The 20,000-nt window shown below is 35.3% G+C and overlaps 1 protein-coding gene across 12 annotated transcripts in view; it reads left to right on the top strand.

Annotated features, from left to right (window-relative positions):
* The window catches only part of LOC118451242 (tubulin monoglutamylase TTLL4-like), a 139,049-nt gene that overhangs the window by 95,913 nt on the left and 23,136 nt on the right, over positions 1-20,000 (top strand). The window contains exon 1 of one of the 12 annotated variants that reach the window (XM_085658799.1): positions 19,148-19,417. The exons of the other annotated variants lie outside the window; for them this stretch is intronic. The gene's annotated coding sequence lies outside the window, so the exon portion shown is untranslated. Of the gene's footprint in view, positions 1-19,147; positions 19,418-20,000 lie in introns of those variants that run through there. 12 annotated transcript variants of the gene reach the window in all.

The following is a 20,000-nucleotide window of genomic DNA, read 5'->3' as shown; positions in this document are numbered from 1 at the left end:
TTTTCCTAATACGACGTCGCGACGCTCGTCGAACGTAAAAGCCTCGAAAGCTCTCTGTTTTCGTCGAACATTTTTAACAAAGAAAAAGAGAGAGAGAAAGAGAAAGAGAATGTAGAGCTATTATCTTCTATGCAATCCTAATAAAACGACGCGCCAGGAAAGCTCACCTAGATTGTTTAATCGAGAAGTCTGCTTCCTCTCTCTCTCTCTCCATTTATCTATCTATCTATCTGTCTATCTATCTATCTATCTATCTCTCTTTCCCTTTAACACGTGACGATTTAAATTTCCTGGAAGACAGGGGAATAATAATTAAAGAAATAATTAATTGAAAATATATTTATAATTTTCTTACTTATCAGTTGATCATTCATCTCGTTTCTTTTTTTTTCTTTTTTTTTTTTTTTCTTTATACTTTATCTATAAAAGAATAGTCGATCTAATTGATAAACATATTTTGACTTGTTTATATGACACGAATGGAGAAAGAAACAAAGAAGAAAAGGAAAAAAAAGAGAGAAAAGTTTTTTTGGTATAGAAAGAATGACGTCATCGTTCTGACACACGTGGCTTCCCTAAATCGAAACTTTTGCTCCTCCCATTGACGCCTGCGCAGAGAGAAAACCCTCGCATTGAACGAAAGAGTAGAGAGAGAGAGAGAGAGAGAGAGAGAGAGAGAGAGAGAGAGAGAGAGAGAGAAACATTGATCTATAATTAAGGGCGAAGAGAGCCCAACGTGGTGGGAGTTTGGCGTCGCGACGCTGTCTACCTCCACGTAGATTCTGTTCGCCGCGTTCGTTTTCTCGTCGTAACGACGCCCAACGTAATTCGCGTCGTGAGAAAAACGTAGACGCTTATATTCTATATATTAAGTATATATGCATTAGAAGGTATATTATATGTATATGTGTACCTATATATATATATGTATGTATATATTAACATCCCTGATGATAGCTTCGATCTTTATTGTTCTCCTATTTCTGGAGGACGCCACGGTGCGGCCTCCGACGTCATTTTAGGTTATCAAATCAAATCGCATTTACTTTACTCCATTTTAAACGTCTAAAAATGTATATATCAAAAAAAGCAAAAAAAAAAAAAAAGAAAGAAAGAAAAAGATATATAAATATATTTAAATAGTAAAGATATGAACTAATCGTAACTTGCAAATTTATTTTTTTTTAACTAGATCTTCGTAATAATTAATTATTAGAAATTATGTATATGTATATTATTTATTTTGTTATTGTATAAACACGATGTGAATCATCGGGATAGTTCTTAAACTATCAAAAAAATGTTCTGTATTATATCAAAAATCGATTATCTTATTTCGATGACCTCTTTAGACTTATTAATTAAGCTCGCATTGGTAATTCCACGAATTAAAAAAAAAAAAAAGAAAAGAAAAGAAAAGAAGAAAATGAAACACGAATGATCGATTTTTAATATCAATTAGAAACTTTTGATATCATCCCGCGTTTACTACAATCAGGAAATGCGATAGATGACTTGTGATTAATTATCATAATTATCTATCCTTGTATATGTATATATCTATATTTAAAAAAAAAAAAAAAGAAAAAGAAAAAAAAAAAAAAGAAAAAATATCAATAAAAAGTTCGTCGAGTATGTATTCCCTAAATATTTTTTTCGACTGATATATTAAACGCCATAACTTAATTAAATAATTCGAATCATTCGACTAATTTTATCCGGATTCATCGTGTTTATCTATATATACGCGAATAATATATTATATACGTATGTGTCTAGGTGTGTATATATATATATATATATATATATATATATACACCATACATATAACATATATTCGCAAAAGGAGGGTAGTTGGCGAAGGTCAGTTGGGCGCGTAAAGCTCCACAGTATTCGTGTTATCCTATCACGTTGGTACGTCAGACGACGTCTTCCGTTTGACGGGCAGCTTTGTCAGACGTCGTCGATAAAGACGCATCGATAGGAGAATACGTGACGCGTTGTTTGTGCATTTGCATCTATATACGTACGTACGTACGTGTGTATGTGTATATATATATATATATATATGTGCTCACGCGTATGTGTGTTTATTTGTGCATCTGACTTGATTATGATAGCCGGGTAAAGCGTCGCGACGCTAGGGCGCCGCTGAGCTTTCTCAGGGGCGTTTTTAAGAGTACGATCATGAGTTTACCTTTGCGTTCTCTTTTTCTTTCTCTTTCTCTTTCTCTTTCTCTTTCTCTTTCTCTTTCTCCATATACGTTAGGTATATACAGCGTCCCAATTAAAAATGCATACAATCGTAAAAGTATGCAGTTCTCATTGATAATTTTTTATCTCTTTTTCTTTCTCTTTCTCTCTCTCTCTCTCTCTTTCTCTCTGCTTTGTTTTGTTTTTATGATTAATAAGTTTAGTCGATTATATTCCAAGTTTTCGATTATCCGGATACTATGAATCACCTGTAGTTATTATGTTTGTTAAAAGCATTTGCCGTTTAACAGTCGAGTATTTGTTAATTATCATATGGATTTATCATATCGGTCTTCTAATTATTTTTTATTGTTTTTGAAACGGCCAGGCCTTAAATGCAAATCTTGCATATTAATGAAGTTCGTGCGATAGAGTGATAATGCATTGAAATCTTTTTTTTCCTTCCCCTCAACATTTAACAGTATTGTTGTGTTATATTTTTAACGACTATTTCTATCCCGTCGCATTGTATATGTGTGTATGTGTGTATATATATATATATATATATATATACATATTTCTTTTTTTTCTTCATAATATTGTTGAAAATATATAAAATGTTTATATTTTTTAAACGAACATTTTGAAATATGTTTAAATAATTGTGCGGAAGGAAAGAAGGTATCATTAATAGGTTCTTCCGTTTATAGAAATGTGCCAAGAGAAATTGTGCCTAACGATCAATGAGGGGACCACGGTATTTGTTTAAAAAACAATTGCAAAATATATATACACGCGTTAACGTTGGTAGAAAGTAACATAGAATATGTTGGAAAATGTAACGTTGTTGTAATATTGTTGCAAAATTTATTAATAAAGAACAGAGAAACATAAAGCAGTTGTAAGTAGTCGTTTACATGTAAAGGGTTGTTCAAAATGGAGCGTAGAAAAATTACATCTACCTTGTAACGGGCTAGCAGCAATAGGAAAGTCTTCCCGTTTACATCGATTTTCAAGCTAGAGAGAAACACCTGATGGATATAACATCTCAAAAATATCATTATTTCGTTTAATGAGTTACATACGTATCTATCTATGTATGGAAAAAACCTTTTCTCTCTCTCTCTCTCTCTTTCTCATAAATAATTAATACAATATTTAAATAATTCATAGGAGTTTATAAGAGAATAATGAAAAAGTGGTCTAGGACAATTGACGAAGAGAAAATCAATATGATAATGTACATATGTTAAATATATATTAATAATTATATATTAAATAATTATCTACACAGATATATATATATATATATATATATAAAATACATTATTTAATAAAAACAAATCTCGCTATGTAAAATCGAAGGTTCTACGATAATTATCTAATAGCGAGTAAAATTGAATCTTAAAAGCCAACAAAATCTTGGCCGACGAAATGTAAACACGAGCGAAATGTAAACATAATCGTAAAGTATTATTACTCGAACAGAGGTGGAAGGAAAGTTAGTTATAGCTGGCGTATGCCATTGAGGAAAACGATCGATGGATCAAGGAAATGTCTGATCGTAGAGGACAATAGAAGGTCAGCGAGCGATCAAAGAGAATTGAGAAGGCAAACGGATCGAGGAAGTATCATAGAACAACAAGGTCGTTTTTCTCAAGGATAGTAAAGCTTGATTGGTTTACTTTGAGTTGGAACGTCGCGACGTCTCTCTCTCTCTCTCTCTCGTGTGTGTTAAATCGATCGAAACTGTGCTTTAAACTCTTACGTTGTTCTGTTAGCCGTGCTTGCAAGCTCGCCGAGACCGTGCCGCGACAAGCGTTGAGCGACAAGCGGGCAGTCTCATCGACATGTGTCGACGAGCTCGACGTCGTCCAGAAGCTTTTGAGCTTTCCTCGAATTTAAGTTAATAAGAGAGAGAGAGAGAGAGAGAGAGATAGAGAGAGGAAGGGTTAGAGATAGATATATCTATAGTGGTACACCTGTGCGAGGAAAGAGTCCGCAGGTCGAGAGACGAGCTGGCGCCACACCAGGCGCCTATCAACCTAAGCCAGCATCACGAAGCCTGGTGGTTTAACTTCGATATCGATTCATTCCTTCAACCATTTCATCTCTTTTTTCTTTTTTTTCTTTTTTTTTTTCCTATCCGAAATTACGAACGCTCAAAATTTTCTCTTTAATTCCTCGTCGTACCATACAAAAGTTTTCTTAATCGACGACGTGCTCGTCATTACGACATCTCAAATAATGCTATTTTCACAAATTTCTTTTTTCTTTTTCTTGGTTTTTTTTTTCTTTTTTTTTTTTTTTTATGAACGATCGGATATTAATTAACGAATAGTAGATGATTGTTATAGATGCAGTGGTCAAGATTCAGCATGAATTCGTAGATTTTTTTTCTTCTCTCTCTCTCTCTCTTTTTTTTTTGTTTTTTTTCTTCTATTTTTAATACGTTCTCCCGCCTTGTCTTCGACCGAAAGTGACAGCACTCCGTCAATGCGTGCTCTTCTTACTCGGATAGTATAAAGTATTAGGAAGATTAATTTCACACTTGTCAGCTTATTTAATTATCAGTTATCTAATTCAAGAATCTTTTTGAAGTTTTCTTTTTTTATTTTTTTTTTTTTTTTTTTTCTATTTGGATATAATAACGATTGTTTGTTAAAGTATACTTTTTTTTTTTGGTCTTTTTTCTCCGTTTTTATCTGGTAATCTACAATTTTTTTTTTTCCAATTGTTATGTCAAAGATCAAGATCGTGTAAGTGTATATGTAGTTTCGATTATAATGTAAATGAGAGTTTATATATATATATATATAATATATGTGGATCGTTTCGACGATGACTCGGATGTATTAGAGAATAGTATTAGAGAAAAATTCTAATGTTCGTGTCGTCGATGTTTTCTGCAACGATATTTTTACTAGGAATACAGGAAACAAAGCTAGGGGATATATATCATGGACTATGTGGAGAATGATTAAAAATACGATATATTCGTCCCAACATCTTATGCGTTCCTGCCTTTTCTAAGGAAAGGAGGATAGAGATAGAAATATGTTAGAAGACAATACGAGAGCTACGACGATATCTTTTTCTCGATTTTATTTTTCTTCAGGAAGAATCAATCGGACGATTATAGTGATTACGTTATAATTAACGACGTAATTACAAATTTCGTTGGATTATTGTTATGTAATTATTTATTTATTTTATGTATTTATTTTCTTTATATATATATATATATATATATATATATATATATCAAGTATATTGTTTGTCATTAGATTTTCATTAGATTCATGTTTAAATTTAATTCTTCTTTAGGATTAAAAGTCATTCGATTAATTAAAATTACACGACGTTCTATTAGAATTAATAATTAGATCTAATCACGAGGAGGTCATATACATATACGTTTCCCTTTTTTTTTTCTCGAATCTGATTACGTATAGTTAGATATGATTACGTAACAAAATAAAAAATAATTTATATTCGCATATATGTATATATAAATGTTAATTAATTAACATCCGTCTAATCCTTCGAAGCTTACCGTCTAATCGATCAAACTGTCATCGACGAATAATAATTAGTAATAAAAGATTCAATATTAATTCAATATTTTATTTTTTAACTCTTCGTAATCTGATCTAATCGGATTAAGTACTAATCACCGAGTCGTGATAAGTAAAAAAAGAAAAAAAAAAGAAGAAGAAGAAGAAGAAGAAGAAGAAAGAAATTCTCCATTTTGAAATAGAGGAAGAGTATCACTGGTGATTAAAGAGAGGGAAAGGAAAAAGAAAATAAATAATAATAAGAATAATTAGTATTAAAATTAGGGGCGTCGACCGGCAGACATCGCGACGGCTTATCAGGAGAACACGTTGGTTTGATATCGGGCCGCGACTGCCAATAATAAAACGTTTAACAAAAGAGCGGAAAACTCTTGGGGTAACATTTACGAGTATGGAAGTATTGGTTGTGTCGATGTATCGCGAGAGAGGATTGCGATAGAAAAAATAAAGAGAAAGAGAAAGAGAGAGAGAACAAGTGAGTGAGTGAAAGAGAGAGAGAGAGAGAGAACAAGTGAATGAGTGAAAGAGAGAGAGAGAGAGAACGAGTGAGTGAATGAAAGAGAGGAACGAGTGAATGAATGAAAGAGAGAGAGGAACGAGTGAGTGAATGAAAGAGAGAGAGATAGAGAGAGAGAGAGATGTCGGAATTTGTATTGGTTGGTTACGTCGATGTATCGCGAGAGAATCGCAATATATGAGAGAGAAAGAGAGAGAGAGAGAGAGATGTCGGAGTCTGATTTTCTCTCTCTCTCTCTCTCTATCTCTCTCTCTCTCTTTTTTTTTTCTTTTTTCATTCTGCCTTCAAAAGATGAGTTTCTTATTCGCGGCATGCGAGCGAGCGAGTGCAAGGGAGCAGGCAGACAAAGAGGAAGGACCCGCGCGCAATCTTTCTTTCATTCTTCCTTTCTTTCTTTCTCTCTAGATAAACGACTTTACCTTTTCGTTAAAATGAATGAAAAAGGGAGGAAAAGCTTCGAGGTGTCTCCCAGGGAGCTTTCGATAAGACGAAGCATTCAGGCGGTTGCTTGCGAGCAGCCCCTGTTAGCAGGCTAGTAGAATGTAGCATCTGGTAAAGCTTAACCATCTCGCGTTCTCTCTCTCTCTCTCTCTCTCTCTCTCTCTCTCTCTCTTTCTTTATATCTCTCTCTTTCTCTCTATCTCTCTCTCTCTCCCCCTCTCTCTCTCTCTCTCTCTTTCGTGAAGCCGTGAACCGAAAAAGCGCGGGCGTCGCGACGCTATATTCGGAGAGTAGAACGGAAAGAGGATAAATTCGTCGTTGACGTCGAGACGCTACGACGTCTAAGCTATTTTCTTTTATCTTCGAAGAGAAAATTTGTAATTTTTTCGTTTTCTTTTCTTTTTCTTTCTTTTCGTTTTTTTTTTCTTTGCTTTTTTTTTTTTTTTCTTTTTTGCATTTTTTTTCTGAAAAGAATAATAGCGCTGGTGTTAATGTTAACGATAGCGATAATGATTCGGATCGAAGTATCAAATTATTATAATACTTTTCGCGTGTGTCTATACGTTCGCAAAAGAGATTATTTATTCGTCGATAATTTTTCTAATCGATCGATTCACTCGTCGACGGATTAAAAAGTTTTCCTTAAGTTTCTTGCTCTGTAAAATGCTTCTGATTTTTTTTTCTTTTTTTTATTTTTCTTTTATCTTTTAATTTGTCTCATTTTCCTTTTCACTTTATTTTCATTATTCGTTGTTTCAAATCGCAAAAGATTATCTCGTATGAATTTGATCAAAGAGATTTTATCGTAAATATTCAACAACAACAACAAAAAAAAAAAATAAAAGAAAAAAAAAAAAAGACAGAAAAAAATCGTTTGCTATAATGTTTTCCTTCGTTATTAACGTTTGAGTTAAGAAATATATTTCTTGGAATTGCTTTATAAATACAGATTACGGATAACAGATACAGATATTCGAGCGTGATCGTTTCTCGAGAATAATGATACAAGTTTTCAGGGAGAGTAAATAAGAGAATAACAGGAGAGGGGGGAAGGGAATTACGTTCTTATGTGTATTGTGTGTCGCATAGGAAAGGACAGGTGGAGATTTCTCAGTCTCCTTCGAAATTACTCTCGAGACTATGCGTAATTACGTTCGAGGAAGAATTTTCTTCTTTCGATTTTACCCGTATAATACCTATCTACGAGATAACGGAAGTTGCTCTTGACATTCTTAGAAATTCATCTCGCTGGAAAGTTTTTTCTTTCTTCTTTTTTTTTCCCTTCATTTTTATTTATTTATTTATTTTTTTTTTTTGTTTAATTTCTTTCTCAAACTTTGACTTTTTCTATTTGTTCATTTATTTATTTATTTATTTATTTATTTATTTATGTAAATATTTATTTATTTATTTATTTATTTATTTATGTAAATATTTATTTATTTATTTATTTATTTATTTTCCTTAGTTAAATGTATCTCATTCAAACGCCTAACGTGTAAGAGATCCCGTATTTTCATTTAATCGTATTTCAACTAACCACCGTCGAATGGAAGGAGAACATTTAGTATCCGGCAATGAAATTGAGATTTTACAAGTTCGTACGCGTGGGAACATTAAGACGTTCAGGCTTATCAAACGATTTAGGTATATATACGTACATATACATAACACAAACACACACAACACGTACACGTACTCAGAAATGAAACGAAAGCCTTTGAGAACGGGACGTAGGAGAAATAAAAAGGAAAGAAAAAAAAAAGAAAAAAGAAAAAAGAAAAAAGAAGCAGAGGAAGAAGGAAATAAAATGAATAAAAAGAAAAGAAAAAAAAAGAAAATAAATAAATAAATAAATAAATAAGAAAGAAAAAAAAAACGAGCGAAGTTTAACGATTTCTCAGGATATTCGTCAGTTTCGCGGAACTTGAGGACTCCATCTACGGATGATAGCTGTGTAACTATGTAGAGTATACAGGGTCCATCCTGGCGGTCCCTTACGAAGAGGCAGATAACACGAATACCCGTATCCTTAATTGGATGTAGTTATGCAGAAGAGTAACAAGTACCGCATCGATGTGCGACATCCTCTCTACTCAACGATACTACTACGTTCGCGCTAACTACCACCGATTATCTCTTCTTTTTCTTTTTTTTTTCTCTCTTTTTCTTTTTTTTCTTTTTTCTTCTTCTTCTTCTTCTTCTTATTCCATCGCTTCTCGAAGTTCGAGAAAAGATGCGAGCTATACGCACGAGAAGAAGCCGCCTTTCCTTTTTCTTCGAAAGAGAGAAGAAGATCTAAAGAGCGCGCGAGATAGAGAGAGGGAGAGAGGGAGAGAGATGGATATCGTTTAGCAGAAGTAAGAAACACGTATTGGAAGTTAAATCCTTTGTGGGATTAAATCTATGTCGTGACGTCGATTGACCGATAATTAATTGCCGATTAATCTAATAAAAACATTATCCTTTTAAACGTGGTGGGAGGTGCGTGGGGGTGACGGGGGGATAGTGGTGGTTGGGGAGAAATCGAGGAGAAAAGAGGGAGAGGGTGATAATAATTGTTACTCCGAGAATAATTGTACTACGAAGTGGAATTTTTATTTCTTAGAATTAAATATATGAGACGTACATGTCGATCGACAGTTAATTTATTGTCAATTAATCTAAGAAAAGTGACGTCCCTTTTAAGGAGGATACTTGGGATTTGTGTTTCTTTCGAAAAAAAAAAAAAAAGAAAAAAAATAAAAATAAAAATAAAAATAAAAATAAAAGAAAAAAATCCAAACGAGATACTTTGACAATAATACTATCTCGAATTACAATTTTTTTTTTTTTTCTATTTCTTAGGATTAAATCCGTAAGACGTTCTTGTCGATTTTTTTCTTCTTTTTTTTTCCTTTTTTTTTTTTCGTAAAAGAAGAAAAGAAAAAAAAACATCCAAGCGAGATACTTCGATCATAATTTTATTAAGAATTGCAATGTTTATTTTCCTCAGGATATTTCCTTCTCAATAGACCTTTGACAATTGGTTGTCGATTAATTTTCAAAGGAAAAAAAAACAAAAACAAAAAAAAAAAAAAAAAAGAAGAAAAACGATATCTGTTTAAGGAAAGTACTCGTAAAAAAAAAAAAAAAAGAAAAAAGATAGAAAAAAGAAAAGGAAAAAGAAGAGAAATAGAAAGAAAGAAACGAAAAGGAAGAAAAAAAAGGAAAAAAAGAAAAAAGGAAAACAAGAATAATATTCAGAAAATAAGTATAGTTATTGTTATATGGAAGGAAGAAGTTCCTCTTGACGGCATGGATTTTCCATTCTCGGATAACCGCGAGGCTGAAATAAAATCGTGAGAAATGAACTCGTTGGAGGAGGCAAGCTATGAGCCTCGACGTTTATGCAACCGCGCGTTAAGGCGAGAAAAAGAGGTAAAGGAGAGAGAGAGTGAGAGAGTGAGAGAGAGAGAGAGAGAGAAACGGAGAGGGAGAAAGACAGAGATAGATAGAGAGAGAAAGATAGAGAGAGAGAGAGAGAGAGAAAGAGAGGGAGAGAGAGTGAGTGAGTGAGAGAGGGTGGAAGGGAGGAAGGAAAAGGGATAAGAGGAACGTGTCCGAGGAAAGCGCATCGTTCATCAAAGGATCCCGACGCACTCCGCGGCAAATTGCAGTGAAATTGCTACGAAATTCGTTACGTCCATCCTCGCCGTTACTTTCATCCTTCTCTTTCTTTCATCCTTTTCTCCTTCAAATCTTCTCCTCGCTTTTCTTTATCTCCTCGCCGCAAAATGAATCCTGTCATTTGCGTTCAACATTTCAAACTATGTGTTGTCCGATCGTTACGAACGAAGTTCTTTTCTTTTTTTTTTTTTTTCTTTCTTTCTTTTTTCTTTTTCTTTTTTTCTTTTTCTTTTTTTTTTTTTTTTGTTTCGTTTTTCTTCCTACTTACGTCGTTTATCTAACGTTGTTTAGATTAGAAAGGTAAACTAACTTCCTTTCCAATTTTCTCTTTTTCATTTTTCTTTTATTTTCTTTTTTTTCTTCTTTTTTTTTTTTTCCTTTTCTCTTTCTCGTTTCTGTTTTATTTATTTAAATTAAACACCATCGTAGAGAAATTATATCGTTATTTTGAGATGGATTATCTTGAAGATAATCATATCATCTTTCAACTTTATCGAAAAAATATAAATCAACCGCATGATATTTTAGTTTTTACTTTAATGACAAGGTTGTTACCGGTAATGGTAGTTTTCTTTATCGAGTAAATAGTATTGTTTGAAATAAATTTAACGTACCATTCGTACGTTTCATCATATCTATATAATATACTCTATCGCAAAGGGATGACGAAGAAAGAAAAGGTACAATCCATAATCGGAAGTATAGATAAAAGATGCGTAAAACGTGTATCGTTTCTTCTTTTAAGTAAAAAAAAAAAAAAAAAAATATTCTAAAGAGGATTATCGTTGGGAAACACGTTTAAACGTCCATAGGATTTATAAAATACGATCGATAAAATGGAAAGAACAGAAAGATAGAACAATCGTGAGAATGAAAAAAAAATAAAAAAAAAATAAAAAATAAAAAATAAAAAATAAAAAAGAAAAAGAAAAACGAAAAATACAAAAAGTTATTACTCGAGTTATTACTTGATGTGCATGCTCGCAATGCGTCCGAAGAAATTGTAAAATAATACATAGACGTTTTACACGTGAGATTTGCATTTTCGCGAAAGAGTAACACGCCAATGTGCATTCCATTTCAACGACGACGACAACGACAACGACGACGACGACGACGACGACGACGACGACGACGACGACGACAACGACGACGACGAGGAGTAGTCACGTCGAGCTCATAAAAATTATAGTCGCGCGTGCGTGTCGATCTCGAACAAGCTTGACTAGCTTGTCGGACGATCGTGCAGCGACGTAATTATAATAGCGATATAATACTCGGACCATGGACTGGTTCATGCCAACGGTATACAACGGAAGCTTTTCTGCTTCTTCTTCTTCTTCTTCTTCTTCTACTTCTTCTACTATTACTTCTACTTGTCCTCCTTCAATCGTTCGTTCATTCGTTGGTTGGTTGGTTGGTTGGTTGGTTGGTCCGTTTATTCGTTCATTTTATTTTTTTTTTTCTTTTTTCTTTTTTTTATTTCGTTTATTTCGAGGTTTCGACACGCAGAAACCGTGTGATTCGCGTTAATAGACGTCTTGAAGAATCGCACGCGAGAAAGCGGATCTCCTTCGTACGTCTCGCGAATTAAAGCGTGAAAGTGTTTCTCTCGAGGTTATCGAAAGGAAAAAGGAAAAACGCCATTTTAGAGAGAGAGAGAGAGAGAGAGGGAGAAAAAGAGAGATTCATTTATATATTGTAGATATTATAAGAAAGAAATTCGTAGCTTTGAATGATCCAAGTCGAAAGTAAAAGAGATCATCGAATTGTTCGATAATTTGAACAGGAATGATCGGTGCTGTTCCAGTTTGAGGTTGTCAAAAGAGAAAAAAGAAGAACATTATTTTAGAAAGACAGAAAAAAAGAGAGAGAGAGAGAGAGAGAGAGAGAGATGAAGAGGTAGATTTATATATCACAGAATCGTCGAAAAAAGAAAGAAAAAAAGAAACAAAGAAAGAAAGAAAAATATCGGTCGAAGAAATACTCGAATCGTCAGACGATATAGGTAGAAAGTAAAAGAAATCAGACAGATTGTTCAATAATTCGAGCACAAATGACAGTGTACATTTATCAATGACGAACGTCTTTAACGTCAGACAAAATCGGTACGAGTCCTCGAAAAATATTATTTTCTCGGCATTGGAACGATGTATGTATCTACGTATACGTATGTATGTATTATAAGTAAATACATATCCGCGGTGCGAAGAAAACGACATACTTATTTACGTTCATCCTGCACGATTTAACTTTAATAATCATTGCAACGTATGTATATACACATATATATGTATATATATATATATATATATATACACAAATATGCTGTCTACAAATATATACGTACATTATATGCCATATTACGCCTTTCTTTGGACATGGACGCATGAAATTATGTCGAACGGTACGATCTTTATTTTGCGCTTTATTCGCAGTTACCGAACGCGTTTCTTTCAATTAATACTTGAACGACGTAATTACACGTCAACTCGAACGAAGACCATCGAAAAGTTAACGCTCGCGCGTTGGAAAGCCGATATGCGGTATTGCGGAAAATCGCACGAAAGTAAAATTATTGCGCTCTTCGAGGATCGTTGAAAATATTTTTCTCTCTCTCTCTCTCTCTCTCTCTCTCTCTCTCTCTCTCTCTCTCTCACGAACACATACACACACACTCTCTCTCTCTCTCTCTCTCTCTTTCGAATAGATACACATTGTATTATTTTTTTTTTCTTTTTTAAATTTCATCTTTTTTTTTATTTTTTCTTTTCATCGCTAAGGCGAAACGTTACGAACTATATCGTTCGAACAGGTGTGCCGGGCGTGCACGACGCGCCGTCATAAATATAAAATTGATATCGGTTATAATTTCGGGTCGTTACAGTCCAGTTCCAGGAGAGAGAGAAGATAACGCATTATTATAAGTTCGTGATTACAGGCTCTTCGTACGTGAGAGTGTGGCGCTCTTCTCAAAGGTACGTTCGCGTCGCGCAAGAATAATTCCAATGATATTTTCTTTCATCTATTTCTAGTTAATAATACGTACGTAACTATGGTTAGGAATCAGTTACGTGTCTTCTAACGCGAGACAGACACACTTTATCGAAGAATTTTAATAATATATACAAATAAACGTGTACGTGTTTATGTGTATGTGCGTCTGTCTGTAAAAACTTTTCGGGTAAAAAATTTTTTCTTCTTTCTCTAACTTTTTTATTCATTTGTTTTCTTCTTTTTCCATTTTTTTTTGTTCCTTTTCTTTTTCTTTTTTTAATCTTTTCTTTAGAAAGCACATACCTTAACTACGGAACATAATTCTTGGTAAAAAGAAAGTAACGATCGGAAGGGTTCGTAAATCCCGAAAGATAATTTATGCGTAAACGATATCCGACTAAAGTAGGATGGAGTTTCAAGGGAGGAAAAAAGAGAGAGAGAGAGAGAGAGAAAGAGAAAGAGAGAAAGGTGTAAAAGGAAGAAGAGAGTACTCGGAGACTTGGTTGCTATGACCTCCGGCTGTCCACATTTCTTATTTATTTATACACCCGCGCGTCCTTTCGTTTATATTCCTTGCAAGTCGCAGGTAGCTTCGCATAATGCTTGCTTCTATCGTTCGCGAGGTTCCTCCTCGGTGGCGCGATATCGATTCGCCATCGAGATTACGACTTGTATGTACGTACCTACCTAAGGAATCACCAGAGAGAAAGAAAGAAAGAAAGAAAGAGAGAGAGAGAGAGAGAGAGAGATAGAAAGAAAAAAAGAGAGTCTTCGAAAACGTAACGAGATACACAGAAGAGATAATTTAGTCTTGGAGACAACGAAAACACGTGAGGATTTGCAAAGTGCTTGTAAATTTCGAGTTGCGAGCCCGTCCTCGATTTCATTTTGCCGGGAACGTCGTAGCCAACGATTGTTGTGACAAGTGTCTTCTAAACTACATAGACACCCATCGACGCTTATCTTCTAAAGAGAGAGAGAGAGAGAGAGACATAGAGAGAGAGAGAGAGAGAGAGAGAAAAAAGGTACAAACGAAAACGACTATCGTAAACATTTCGCGAATGAAAAAGCGACGATTGCAGCTGCTACGCGATGGGCTTCGAGGTCGTGCAAATAACTCCTACGAAATACATAAGTACATAAATGCATACATATATTATTTTTATGCGTTTGTAATTTATATCGATTTTTTGTAAACATGAATAACATACCTCTCTCTCTCTCTCTCTCTCTCTCTATATATATATATATATATATATATATATATATACATATGTATATGTTTGTGCGTGTGCGCGTGTGTAAAAATTACATACGTTTATTTTAATATATCGTGATTATTTTAGAAAATGACATTTGCATTATTACAACGAACGAAATTACGTGGAAATTTCATTTCTTTTTTTCCCGTTGTTTCGTGCGAGTTTCGTAAGGAAAAAAAAAAAGAAAGAAAGAGAGGGGGCAAGAAAAAAAAAAGAAGAAAGAAGAAAAAGAAGAGAAAAGAAAGCATGAAAAAGAGATGAAAGAAAGATCCTAAGGAAGCACACGAACGATTTCAAGAAAATGAATGATTTCACGGGTGCGAGCATACATACATAAGTTGCGTCCTCGATAGAAACGCGCGACTCGCGTTTCCTTCCTAGCACTCGAACGCGTTAATCTGTTTTCGCACGCGAGCCGTTGCCAATTACGTTGAATCTTCCGTGACGCTCGTGAAACGTCGAGACCGCCGGTGTTGGAGAAAGAAGAGAGAGAGAGGGAGAGAGAGAGAGAGAGAGAGAGAGAGAGAGAGAAGAAGAAAGATTTCATCGCGATGAATTATGCAAACGAAAGAAAGAAAGAAAAAAAAATACATATATATATATATATATATAAAGTATGAACGATCGACAAAATTAATGTTAATAAACTGGATTCTAATGAGAAATGAAAAAAATTATGTATTAATATCAAGAAACATGATGATACATAAATTGCGACGCTCTCCCTCTCTCTCTCTCTCTCTCTCTCTCTCTCTCTCTCTCTCTCTCTCTTCGTTTTCCTTAAACATGATTTGGAAATAAAATTCTACAAGTAATATAATATAAAGTGTCTATACAAGTACGAGATAAGCATCTCGTCGATCATTTTTTTCGTTAAACATTGGTGGGCCAAGGGGGGGGGAGGGGAGGGGGAGGGGGAGGAGGGAAAAAAGGAAAGGATAAAGGAGAAAAGGAAAAAAAAATATACGTATAACTTTGGCGATAAACTTTGCATAGTTACACAAAACACAAACACACACGTGATTTGGATGAAAGAAATTCACATAGAGGAAATAAAATAAACGCATAGTTACGATAATACGAAACAAGGAGAGAGAGAGAGATAGAGAGAGAGAGAGAGAGAGAGAGAGAGAGAGAGAGAGAGAGAGAGAGAGAGAGAGAGAGAGAGGATGGAAGAAGAGAAGAGAGGAGAGGAGAAGAGAGGAGTGTCGGGACACGCAGAGGCGCGTGTGTCCGCGGCGTGTGCGTGACGCGGAGGCAAAGTTAGTCGCTTCTTCGTGTGCGTGGCGTGCGCGAAGAGCGTGGCGGCATGCAGCAGCACTGCTTCCACTTTTTGCCGAGGCTATGCTGCCACTCCCCTCCACTCCTCGCCCTCATTCCTTTCCCCTTTCCTCGCCGTTGCTCACCCTCTCGACCCCACCAACCCTCAAGTCCCCACTCAACCCCTTGGGCCCCTTCTCATTCGTTCGCGCTCGCTCGCAAGAGAATCGAAAGAGAGAGAAAGAGACAAAGAGAGAGAGAGAGAGAGAGAGAGAGTTCACCCCAGGGTCCTCGTCGGACGCAAGTCCTCCCCTCTTACTCTTCGTTCTCTCTCTCCTCCTACGAACGCGGTCTCTGGCTGACTCTCGGACGCACCTGCCGCCGGTTCCCACACTCGTTGCCCTCGCGCCGGACGTGACGTCACGCCAGCAAGCACTACCTCTCTCGCGCCACTCCGCGGCTCGTGTTCCACATCCACGCGTCCAACCCGTGCCTGTGCTTGCTTGCTCGCTTGCCTTGCTTTGCCTTGCCTTGCCTTGGCTTGCTTGCTCGCTCGCTCGCTCGCTCGCTTGCTTGCTTGCTTGGTTGCTTGCTTGACTCTCCTCGACGAGACGCCTTGCACGTGGAACGACCTTTAAACGCGTCCTCCCGCCAAATCCGCCTACGTTCTTCCATGATTTTCTTCGGAGTTCTCACGAGAAGAAAGCCCGTGTTTATTTATGTATTTTGATTCGTATTAAGATATGAAGAAAAGAAAAAAAAAAAAAAAATAAACCAAATGGTTTGTGGTCTCCCTCCACAAGTCTCGCGCTTTTAAGGATACCATAGGGAAATACCATGAGTATACTTTATATGGTCATGTAGTTTAATCTTTATGTATGTTTGTATATGTATATATATATATATATATATATATATATATATGTAATTATCTATCTACGAATTAGATAGGCTACGGTTAATAAATGTTTTTGAATGCAGCAATGATATATTATTATTGTAAATCATCTATTTACTCACGTGCGTTTAAGTTACGTTTTCTGATTTAAAGTAGATTATGTATGTACGGATGGATGTTCCTGTCAATCTATACAATTTTTTTTTCTTTTTGTTTATTTAATTTTTTTTTCTTTTCCTTTTTTTTTTTGATAATCTTTGAAAGTAAGATATACCACTTCGGGAAATAGGTATCGATAAGGGTGAGAACGCTATGGTAGAGCGATCGTTTGCGGTCGGCATCGTCGCTTTACGATATATATATATATATATATATTCAGCAGCCGCATTACATCACCGCAAACACCACGCCTTTTCGGTCTCTTCCTTTTCGTGGTTCGGTAATTAGACTTTGAATGGAATCGAAACTACACTCTATTGAAATTACACTCATCCCTATATGTACTATATATATATATACACACATAAAAACAATAACGTAGAATATATTTATATATTCACTAGAAATGTTGAATGAATCGATATTGGTTGAACGATCGGAAGAAAAAAATATTGGAATTTTAATCGATAAACAATTTTACTTACATAACTTTATTTTACTTCATTTATCGGGAGTCGATTAAAAAACAACGATCCTTTTGTTGATCGATATATATATATATATATACTTAAAATTATTATTCTATCTTTATATTATATTGGCACGTATATAATTTTCTCGTGAATATAAATAATAAGAAAATATTATCTTCTCTTGGAACTTCTTTTTTTTCTCTCACGAATAAATTTAATCGACGAACGAGACTTAATCGTTCACGTCGACGTCTTCATTTTTTTTTGGAAATTTTCGATATTATTGAACGATCTCTTCGTGTTTCGTTACGTTGAAGAAATTTTCGGCGTATTGAAATAATTCTGTATCCAATTACACGTTCATGGGCGTGAATTCGATCGTTCGCTATCATTGGATGTTGATGGTGGTGATGGTACGGTGGTTTTCTGGGATCGCTAAGAAGAAAGAAGAGAAGACGATCGTCGTCGACACGGAACCGCGAAGAAACCGGCAAGACTGGTCGATAGCAATTTTCTTCTCTTTCCTCCTGTTTATTTATTTTCTTTCGCAACATCGTCGACATCGCCGTCCTTTCAGATCGGCTCGCGTCTATCCTATTATCTCCGATCAAGATTCTACGAACGCTTTTCTTCGTCCTTGTTTAATAGCGCTACTAACGCGTTCGAGATAGATCGCATGAGTAACATTGCAAAAGAGAGAGAGAGAGAGAGAGAGAGAAAGAGAAAGAGAAGGTAGGAGGGAATGAGGGAAATTGTTATATATATATGTGCAATATATATATATAGATGCAAGGCGCCAAGATGCCTTCAAGGCGACAAGGATTTAATCGTTTTCATGTACACTGAAGAACTCTCGCATAGTCATTCTTATACTTATGTTAGCCTCCTTCGATGGTGTTGCCGTGCATCGACCGTAGGTAATACTATGACCACATAGTTTGTCTACCTGCTCGACGAGCCCCTTTCTCTCTTTCTCTCTCTCTCTCTCTCTCTCTCTCTCTCTCTCTCTCTCTCTCTATCTCTCTCTATCTATCTATATATCCTTAACCTTTCACGCTTCGAGTGACTTGGAAATAAACGTTCGCTATCTGTCATCGTGCAATCTCGAACTATTCATTGTCTCTTGTCATCGTCTATCTCTTATCTCAACTCGTTCACCTTTCCCGTAGTATATTTACGTGCATATTTTATCGATATAATCGCATAAATTTCATAGGAAGTAATAAGATTATTTCAACCCTAATCTCTTTAGATACTTAACGAGGAAAAAAAAAGAAACAACGATTCATTGATGCTAATTCATTGATCATTTATAAAAAAGAAAAAAAAAAAAAAAAAAAAAGAAAAAAAAGAAAAAGAAAAAAAAAAAGACAGAAAAGAAAAGGAAAAAGAAACGGTAGAAAAAATCACAAGTCATGGTCGAAGGATGAAATGAACGTGTTTATAACTGCATCAACTATAATTAGTCGTTATATGATCGCTATCAAAGGTCATTTCTCGCGGATTAATCTCAACGCGTTACTCGTTCAAGTTCGAGTTATGTCATACGTAGGCGCGGGCGACACAACGGATTAATAGTAATAATAGTAGTAATAGTAGTTGTAGTAGTAATAATAATAGTAGTAGTAGTAGTAGTAGTAGTAGAAGTAGTATTAATAGTAGTAGTCCATTGTTCGTGTTCAGAAAGGAATTTGTATGTGTCGCGTTGGCAACCCATATATCCCGTAGCGAGGCCCGTGTTGCCCGAACGAGGAAGTCTCTATCCAGCCGATAGAAATTTCTACTCGCGTCCTACGTGATTAGCATCTCGATCGTCAACGATATAATAACGTATGCCGACGTTGTACGACGTAGGCTCGGAGTGATCACGTTCATTCTGGGGGGAACACGTGACCCGTCGTTCTGCGATCGGCCGGTCATCCTGAAAATCATCACGACCTCCAACGGCCTTCCGCACCACTTTTCAACAGGTGCTGTGAACGTAAACGCCTGTTTAAAGAGTGAACGAAAGACAGAGATAGATATCTGTTGCTCGTGTAACAGGTTTCACTGTGTGTTGACGCCCTGGCACGCGCCTATATATATATATTTATATATATATTTATATATATATATATGTGTGTGTGTGTGTGTGTGTGTGTATGTATATATATATATATATGTATGTATGTTCGTATGTATGTATATATATTCTACGATTTTTATTAATTATATTTTATGACAGGACGAGTCTCGTTATTCGTATCTAATCGGTGCTTGAATACACGAGAAAAAGAGAGAAAGAGTTTAACTAGATTTATCGGTGCGTTTTGCTTTAATAAGATAAAAAGAGAAAAATAGATAGATAGATAGATAGATAGGTAGGTAGAGAGAGAGAGAGAGAGAGAGAGAGAGAGAGAGAGAGAGAGAGAGAGAGAGAGAGAGAGAAGACATAAATTCAGATAATATAACTCGAGTTAATAATTCGAGAAGTAACATTAACTGCTCGACTACAAAGTCAATTTGGTAACTCGAAATTACTGCTAATTAGTAGCAGTAGGAAGTAGGTACTAA

The sequence above is a fragment of the Vespa mandarinia genome, chromosome 8, assembly GCF_050613455.1.
Source record: "Vespa mandarinia isolate Hongniang chromosome 8, ASM5061345v1, whole genome shotgun sequence".
Lineage (NCBI taxonomy): Eukaryota > Metazoa > Arthropoda > Insecta > Hymenoptera > Vespidae > Vespa > Vespa mandarinia.
The sequence above is the reverse complement of the archived record's forward strand: the minus strand, read 5'-3'. Positions and strand labels throughout refer to the sequence as shown.